We start from the raw sequence: 9,552 nt of genomic DNA, 5'->3' as shown, positions 1-9,552 counted from the left end.
TTACAGTGTGCTGGTTTGGTTAATAAGTGTAAGTCACTCTAGTTTTAAAAGAATCAAGTCCTAGATTCTCAACTTCCCTATGAATCTTTCTTAAAGTAATTTCTCTAAAAACACTCCTATTTTTAAAAACAATTCATCTAAAAATGGTCAAAACTGATGCCAGTGGTTCCTTCTCATATCCCTTTACATAAATCACCCTTCTCTAACTTCATAAAGTATACTTTTTTCTTATCTGAGGCCTTGGAAACAGAAATTCAAGGGGTCAAAGCAAAGAGGGAATTGGTAACTGTTATGCCCAGACATCCAGTCCATGTCCGGCTTCCAGATCCATCTTTCTTAAAGTTGGAACTCAGAGGTCAAATGATTGTCATAGGGATATGTATTAAAACACTTACTGAAACTGAAAAATTCAGCCACACTTTACCTGCCTGAGAATAAATTTCATTGGCTTGATAATGAAGACAGGTTTTGCCTATTAAATTTACAGTGAACATTTTATAATTTTAATGAGCTAAGTTTGCAGTTCCAACCCTTTTGAAAAAAATTTAAATTGAAGTTAAATAAATCATTTAAAAAGTAATGTACTGGAAAGTGTGTATTAAATTTAACAACATGTTGATATTTTCAACCTTTTTTAAACATACCATGGCAATTCTAGCAAAAGAATTGTAAGCATAACTAGTAGTCATTTGCTAAGTCTTGATAAAGTTTTTTTGGTATATTTCCCAGAAACTGAAAAAGTGAATGATTCACACTGACTGGGTAAGAAATCCTTTCGTGAGTCAGATGGTTTCTACTTTGCTTAAAAAAAGAGAAAGAATTGGGTTGCTCACTGGTAAACAATTAAAAATATCTTTTGGTGAATGCTCATTATGTGATTTGTGATATATAACTCTGAAAGAATTCAGCAAATTGAGTGATATTGCTATAATAGACCTCTTCTGTTTTCATCAACATATTTCTATAAGCCACTTTTCTCATTGCTTATATATACAAATAATAAAGATTATTATATTAGGAAGTAACATGTATTCACAAATTCCTAAATAAATTTTAAAAAGCCCCATTCATTTTCTTGTGGGTTGAATTTCTAATAAAAATTACTTTGCATATATAATGTTTTTCAAAAATTAGAAAATAGTTTTACTTACCTGAATGAATTTATATTAGTAATGATTGCAATAGTTCAGTCAGACGATTGAACATATTGTTGTAATAAGCAAAAAGTAAAACATTGTTTTAATTATTTAAATTATGAAAAAAATTTCAGATGTGTATGGGAGAAGCTTGAAGATCATTAATCTAGGAAATCCATCCCTGACTCATCCCATTTTTCCAATATATCTCTTTAAAAATTCACAGGTATTATTTTTAAAGAATAGAAAGTATTTATTTCATGCATGAGATTTTTATTTGTAAATGTCATTAATTTTGTAATTATGACTTCCCTAGTCCTATCTTAATCTTTCTCAGCTTTCCCTTCATTGTTTTCCAATACAAATGCCAGGGGGCCTCTTCAATATGCTCTAGCTTGACCCACTGCCTTTGTCTTTATACTGATCAATCTTAAAACGTTGTTTGCTTCTTTCTCTGTTAAAAGCCTCCGTTCATTGCCACACAGCCCTAAATCTCACCTTCTCAACAAGGCCTGTTCTCACCAATTTCTCTTCTGGGTCATTCATTTCTATCCCCAAATACCCTGCATTCATACTTTGCTATTTCACTTGTGCACATCTGGAAATACAATTAAATTCCCATATATATATTCTTCCTCCTATGCTACTGCCTTCCACAAGCACGTCATGCTCCAACTATGTGGAGATACAAGCTTTTTCTCTATTAAAACATTTCCTCCATCTAAAAAAACCTTTTCCCTGATACCATGTGATTTTGCTCATATGTGTTATCTAAAAAACAAAATAAATGAATAAACAAATAAGCCGAAACAGAATCAGATCTATAAGTACAGAGGACAAACTGATGACTGCTAGAGAGAAGGGAGTAGGGGGAGATGGATGAAGGATAGTGGGAGGTACAGGCTTCCAGTTATAGAATGAATAAGTCAAAGAAATAAAAGGCACAGCATAGAGAATATCGTCAACGATATTGTAATAGCACTGTTTGGTGACAGATGGTAGCTACACTTGTGGTAGCTGAATCACTATGTTGCACACCTGAAATTAATGTAATATTGTGTGTCAGCCATACTGAAATTTAAAAAAAAATTAAAGGGGCGCTTGGATGGCTCAGTTGGCTAAGTGTCCGACTTTGGCTCAGGCCATGATCTTGTGGTCTGTAAGTTCAAGCTCTGCGTCAGTCGTTGTGCTGACAGGTTGGAGCCTGGAGCCTGCTTCAGATTCTGTGTCTCGCTTTCTCTCTGCCCCTTCTCTGCTCCCATCTGTCTCTCTCTCTCAAAAATAAACATTAAAAATTTTTTAAATTAAATATGGTGTAAAGAGGCAAAGAACAAAACTACATAAGATGTGAATATTATTTTACTAATCAATTAATAATTTTCTTAGCTCTTAAAAAAAATACCATTTCCCTCTCGTTTCCATTTCTCCAGCTCTCAAAATTTCCTTTCATCCTTTAAGGTCTAGTTTAAATATTACCTGTTTTGGGAAGACCTCCTGGGTCCTCCAAAGTTTTGAGTCCCACCTTTGTGATTTAATTGAATAGGCTTACATTTATATAACTTGTGAAATAGTGTATCTATTTATTTACGTTGTTTGCCTTCCCAACCATAATAACCAGGAAAAATGTTAATAAATATTTATGAAGTAAAATATCTTATGACCATGTTCATTGAGCAGAGTTTGAATCATATAGTAGGGATTAACTGAATACCTATTGAATTAATACCTCTCAGGCAAATAGTAATTAAGTGAATGAATAAAAACTTTCTTCGTGTATTTATCTCCAGTATATTAACTCAGAAAATATGAGCAACAACAATTTTCTGCTCTGTTTAGTGAGTATATATAGAAATTTAAATTGGCAGAATATATGGACCTTCTGGAAAATTGTGTTATAAATTTCAAATTATTGGGAGCATGCAAGCCACATTATATGACCACACTGAAATTAATTTAAAATAAAAACAAAATATAAACAAAAAATTGCCTTTAAAATTAAGAAAAGTGGGGCACTGGGGTGGCTCAGTTGGTTGAGCGTCTGACTCCTGATTTCTGCCCAGGTCACGATCCTAGGGTTGTGAGATTGAGCCCTGCATCAAGCTCTATACTGAGCACATGGAGCCTGCTTAAGATTCGCTCCAGCCCTCTCCCCCACTCACGTTCTCTCTCTCTCTCAAAAAAAGTAAAAATAAAATAAAATTGAAACTTTTAACTTGTGAGTAAAAATCATAATATAGGGTAAATATATTTAAAAGCAAACAATAATGAAAAAGCTATGTAAAAAAAAAATCTATCGGATAAAATCAAAGCAATACCTAGAGGGAAATACAGAGCTTTAGTACTTATATCACAGGGGACAGTCCAAGATGGCAGCATAGGAAGACCTTGAACTCACCTCCTCCCGTGGGCATACCAAATCTACAGCAATATATGACCTCTGAAAAAATCTAATGAACTGCTCTTCTATAGTAAAGGATAAAAGGACCACATTGAGACAGGCAGGAGAGGCAGAGACATGGTCTTATTGAAAAGCCCACCCCCACCATGGCAACCCACAATAAGGAGGGATCTCACAGGTCCAGAGCTTCTCCCAGGAGAGGGGCTTGTGCCCTAGATCTGCCACTCTGTCCCTTAGGACCTGCCCCAGGGGTGTAAGTCTCTAAAACATTTGGCTTAGAACACTAACAAAGCTTACCTTCAAGAGAGCCTGTAGGGAATGGAGATACCCCTGTTAAAGAATTCACATGCACTTTCAATCACCCTGAGACCCCGAGCAACAGCAGCAGTTTGAAAAGCACCTAGGCTATAGGTGAGGTAGATTCGTTTGCTAATCTTAAAGCATCTGCCACTTGTGAATCTTTCCAGAGATGGAGGTCTAGGGAGTACCATTTTTGCACTCTCCCTCTCCCTCACTGGCACAGGGTCTACGTAGACGGGGCGCATGCCCACTGCACTGCTAGGGCCGCTGGGGGTGAGCAGTTGTAGCATTCTCCTGCTGCTATGCTGGAACTGGGGTCACGTGTAGACACAGTACTCTCCCGCCACCTCGCTGAAATCAGCAGGTGTGTACAAGCAAGGCATCTTCCCACTCCCCTCCCGGCCCTACCCTCTGCACATTCCAGAGGTGTTGGCAAAGCTCCTTGGTGCATTCGGTCCACACAAGGGTAGCCCCTTTACTGAGTTTCCCTGGTGACTAGAAGGGCTTGTGTTCCTGGGTTTAATGGGGCTATAACAATTGGAAAGGAGTTCTGGTTCGCCTACTACCCTCAAGGCACAGCACGGAATGTAAAATGAAGCACCCCTCCCCCCGCCCCCCCCCCAGTCTTCTTGTGAAAAGAGGCCTATTTACCTATCCTGGAGCTTCAGCCTGAGGAACAGCCTTCAGGTTTGCCACCCAGCTAGAGACTATGGTGGCGCTCTCAGGGAAAACAGGCTCAGAAACATCATTCTTGCATTCTCCCCTGGTCTCACTACAGTTCATCAGTACCTCCCAGGAAGGAGCTTATTTATTCATATGGAGCCCCAAGTTTTGCAGCTATCAGCCAGAGGACACCTTCAGATCTGGTCTGGTGGCCAACGGGGTTTACAACTATGGCCCCTCAGGTCTGTGTTATTTGCATATTTTATTATATATTTTTTAAGCCTATTTATTTATTTTGTGGGGGGGAGGGGCAGAGAGAGAAGGAGAGAGAGAGAATCCGAAGCAGTCTCCATGCTTTTAGCACAGAGCCCGATGTGGGGCTCAGACTCACAAAAATCATGAGATCAAGACCTGAGCTGAAACCGAGAGTCGGAAGCTTAACCGACTGAGCCAACCAGGTGCCCCTATTTGCATATTTTAAAAGCAGCAGCCTGAGGGTCTGGCTTCTAATCAGCATGAAATTAGGTGCCCCTTGAGGTCATTCCTCTTGGAAAATGACAGGCTTTGGCACACTTTCAACAACAGGGACCTATCCAGAATAAATCAGGCTGCTTAGACAACCACAAAGATTTAAGAGATAAGCAAGAGCTGGGGCAAGGCTGAGCAATAAGGGTCATCAGCTACATAAGGCCACTCCCTCAAGACCAGGAAAGGTGGTTATTTTGCTTAATGCATAAAAACACACATAAATAGTAAATTACAGTGAGAAAACTGATAAATATGTTCCAAACAAAAGAAGAAAATTCAATGTTAGAAAAAGACATCAATGAAACTGAGATGAGGAATCTATCTGATAAAGAATTCAAAATAATGCTCATAAAGATGTTCACCAAACTTTGGATAAGAATGGATGATCACAGTGAGAATTTCAACAAAGAGAGAAATATAAGAAAGAAGCAAACAGAAGTCACAGACTTGAAGAATACAATACCTGAACTGAAAATACACTAGAGGGGTTTACTAGCTGATTAGAATTGACAGTAGAATGGATCAGCAATCTAGGGGATGCCACAATGTAACTCACACAGAGTGGTAAAAAAGAAAAAAGAATTTTAATAAGTGAAGATAGCTAAGAGGCCTATAGAACAACTTCAAACAGAATAACATCTGCACAATAGGAGCCCCAGAAGAAATAAGAGAAAGGGTCAGCAAAATTATTTGAAGAAATAATGGCCGAACATGTCCCTAACATCAGGAAAGAACAGATATACATCCAGGAAGCCCTCAGAATTCCAAACAACATAAACCCAAACAGATAGATCCACATTGAGACACATTACAATTAAAATGTCAAAAGTCTTTTTTTTTTAATGTTTATTTTTGAGAGAGCAAAAGAGAGAGGGAGATGGAGGATTTGAAGCAGGCTTGAGTCTCTGAGCTGTCAGTGCAGAGTCCATTGCAGGGCTTAAACTCATGAACCACAAGATCATGACCTGAGGTAAAATCAGCCACTTAACCAACAGAGCCACCTGAAATTAATGAAGAAGAAAATATATAAAGAATAGCAAAACTCCCAAATAATGAAATTGACAATCTTTGTGGGAAGATAAAGAAAAGAAAACCTTTCTTTTAATATTGGGATCAAAGAAAACTAACAAAAAATGTTTAGTCTGTGACAGATATGGAATATTATGAACACTTTATGTCAATAAATTTGAAACCATAGATAAAATATGCACATTTTTAGAAAAAGAGAAGAGCTAAACTTGATTCAAGAAATAAATATTGGCAGCATTTTTTACAGAACCAGAACAAAAAAGTCCTAAAATGTATACAAAACCACAAAAGAATAGCCAAAGCGATCCTAAAAAAGAACAAAACTGGAGGTATCACAATTCCAGAGTTCAAGTTAAATTACAAAGCTGTAATAACCAAAAGAGTATGGATACTTGCATAAAAATAGACACATAGGTAAATAGAACAGAAAATCCACAATTATAAGGTCAATAATCTTTGACAAAGGAGGGAAGACTATCCAATGCAAAAAGACAGTCGTTTCAACAAATGGTGCTGGGAAAACTGGTCAGCTACATGCAAAAGAATGAAGCTGTGCCACTTTCCTGCACCATTCACAAAAATAAGCTCAAAATAGATTGAAGACCTAAATGTGATACCTAAAACTAAAAATCCTGGAAGACAGCACAGGCAATAATGTCACTGACATTGTCTTAGTAACAGTTCTCTAGGTATATCTCCTAAGGCAAGGGAAATAAAAGCAAAAATAAACTATTGGGACTACATAAAAATAAAAAGCTTCTGCATAGTGAAAGAAACAATCAACAAAATAAAAGGCAACCTATTGAATGAGAGAAGATGCTTGTAAATGACATCTGATAAAGGGTTAGTATCCAAAACATACAAAGAACTTACACAGATCAAGACTCAAGATACAAATAATCCAATTAAAAAATGGGCAGAAGACATGAATAGACACTTCTCCAAAGAAAGTATCCACATGGAAAGATGCTCAAAATTCATCATCAGCAAAATATAAATTGAAACTACAATGAGATATCACCTTACACTTGTCAGAAAAGCTAAAATCAAACACATAATAATCAACAAAAGTTGTCAAGGATATGGAGAAAAAGGAACCCTTCTCGCACTGCTGGTGGAAATGCAAACTGGTGCAGCCACTGTGGAAAACAGAATGGAGTTTCCTCAAAAAGTTAAAAGTAGAACTACCATATTATCCAGTCATTGCACTAATGGGTATTTACCCCCAAAATACAAAAATACTAATTCAAAGAGATATAAGCACTCCTACGTTTATAACAGCATTATTTACAATTACCAAATTATGGAATCAGCCCAAGTGTCCTTCAATAGATGCATGGATAAGGAAGATGTGGTGTACAAAAAGAATGCAATCTTGCCATTTGCAAGGGCACATGGATGGAGATGGTCGTCATGGCGGGGTATTGGGAAAAGTTTTCAATCAGCAATAATCGTGCCTCGGATAAACCTCATTGGCTATGATACTGCCACTGCGCAAAGCTGTAGAGAGTATAATGCTAAATGAAATAAGTCAGAGACACACAAATAGCATATGATTTCACTCATATGTGGAATTTAAGAAACAAATCAACTGAGTAAAGGAAAAAAGAGAGAAAGAGAAGCCAAAAAACAGACTCTTAACTATAGAGAACAAACTAGCGATTATCAGAGAGGAGGTGGGTGTGGAGACGGATGAAATAGGAGATGGGGAATAAGAAATGCACTTGGCCTGATGTGCACTGGAAGATGTACGGAAGTGTTGAATCACTATATTGTATACCTGAAACTAATAATACACTGTATGTTAACAATACTGGAATTAAAATTTGTAAGAATCAAATACATACATACATGCATAACTAGGGTTTACATTATTATGACTATAACTATCATTCAGAGTCGAACTGAATAGTATGCTAGAACTATATTTTCCTTCACTTTCTTGTTTTCCTTGAAGTTGATCACTGCCTCATCTTTTATTGTTTGCTTTGTTTTCTGTGAAATTATTCATTCATTTCTGAACCTAAATAAAAATGCAAATCACTTAAACAAAAAAAGATATATCTGGATGGTCCTATAATCTTTAAAGAAGTTTCGTCACCGGTTAAAAATCTCCCGAAGCAAACTCAAGGATGAGTGTGGCTTCACCAGAGGGTTCTACCAAACTTTCAAGAAATAAATAATCCCAACTTTGAACAATCTTTTCCAAAAAAGTGAAAAAGAGGGAATTTTGTCAAATATTATAATTTTTAATAAATATAAAACAATATGTATCATTTATATATACATATAATGTATGCATTTCATATAGCATAGTAATAAATACCTGTGAACATATCACTGCACTTAAAAAAATTTTTTTAGATGCGCCTGGGTGGCTCAGTCGGTTAAGCGTCTGACTTTGGCTCAGGTCATGATCTCACGGTTCATGGGTTCGAGCCCTGAGTCAGGCTCTGTGCTGACTGCCAGCTCAGAGCCTGGAGCCTGTTCAGATTCTGTATCTCCCTCTCTCTCTGACCCTCCCCTGCTCATGCTGTCTCTCTCTCTCTCAGAAATAAATAAAACATTAAAAAATTAAAAAAAAAAACTTTTATATTTGTTTATTGCTTATTTGAGAGAGAAAGAGCATGCAGAGAGAGAGGGAGACGCAGAATCTGAAGCAGTCCCCAGGTTCTGAGTAATCAGCATGGAGCCTGACCCAGGGCTCGAACTCATGAACCGCTAGATCATGACCTGAGCTGAAGATAGACATTTAACCAACTGAACTACCCAGGTGCCCCACGTATCACTGCATTAAATGCTTTAATACGTTTCAGTGCTGTTGCCCTTTCTCTATCCTATCCTGTTGCCTCTCTCGGTTAAATAGAACCTTGAATTTTTTGTTTATAATAGATTTTTTAAATTGAAGCATTTGATAAAATACACAGACCTTAATACGTTTCGACAAATAACCACACATACGTAAGATACTTCCATTACACCAAAAATTCTCCCTCTTCCCACCAAGACAACCATTGTTCTCTACTTTTCTGATTTCTACCATCACAAATCGGTTCATCTGTTTCTGACCTTTACAGAAGTTGACTTACCCAGCATGTATTCATGTGTGTGTGTGTGTGTGTGTGTGTGTCTTTTGATCCATCCGTCTCATCTAAGTAATTCATTTTCTTTATTGCTGAGCAATATCCCAGCGTATAAATATAATAATTTGTTCATGCATTTTCCTGTTGGTGGAATCTCAGACTGTTTCCAGTATATTATAACAGTATGAACCTTTTATAATATGTTCAACAACACCAAAAATAATATGAACATTCTTTTAAAAATTTTTTTTACTCTTTATTCATTTTTGAGAGACAGGGAGAGACAGAGCACGAACGGGGGAGGGACAGAGAGAGAGGGAGACACAGAATCTGAGGCAGGCTCCGGGCTCTGAGCTGTCAGCACAAAGCCCAACGCGGGACTTGAACCCACGAACCGTGAACCCACGAGCCATGA

At 37.3% G+C, this 9,552-nt stretch overlaps 1 non-coding gene across 1 annotated transcript; it reads right to left on the bottom strand.

The window, feature by feature from the left end:
• Nucleotides 1-7,408: 7,408 nt before the first annotated feature.
• LOC120225605 lies at nt 7,409-7,556 on the bottom strand. Its single transcript, XR_005526837.1, has one exon. It is a non-coding gene; the product is annotated as a U4 spliceosomal RNA (small nuclear RNA).
• Nucleotides 7,557-9,552: the final 1,996 nt, after the last annotated feature.

This window comes from Hyaena hyaena, unplaced genomic scaffold (assembly GCF_003009895.1).
Source record: "Hyaena hyaena isolate Hyena2069 unplaced genomic scaffold, ASM300989v1 scaffold_1439, whole genome shotgun sequence".
NCBI lineage: Eukaryota > Metazoa > Chordata > Mammalia > Carnivora > Hyaenidae > Hyaena > Hyaena hyaena.
Note: the sequence above shows the minus strand (reverse complement) of the source record. Positions and strands in the feature narration are given on the sequence as shown.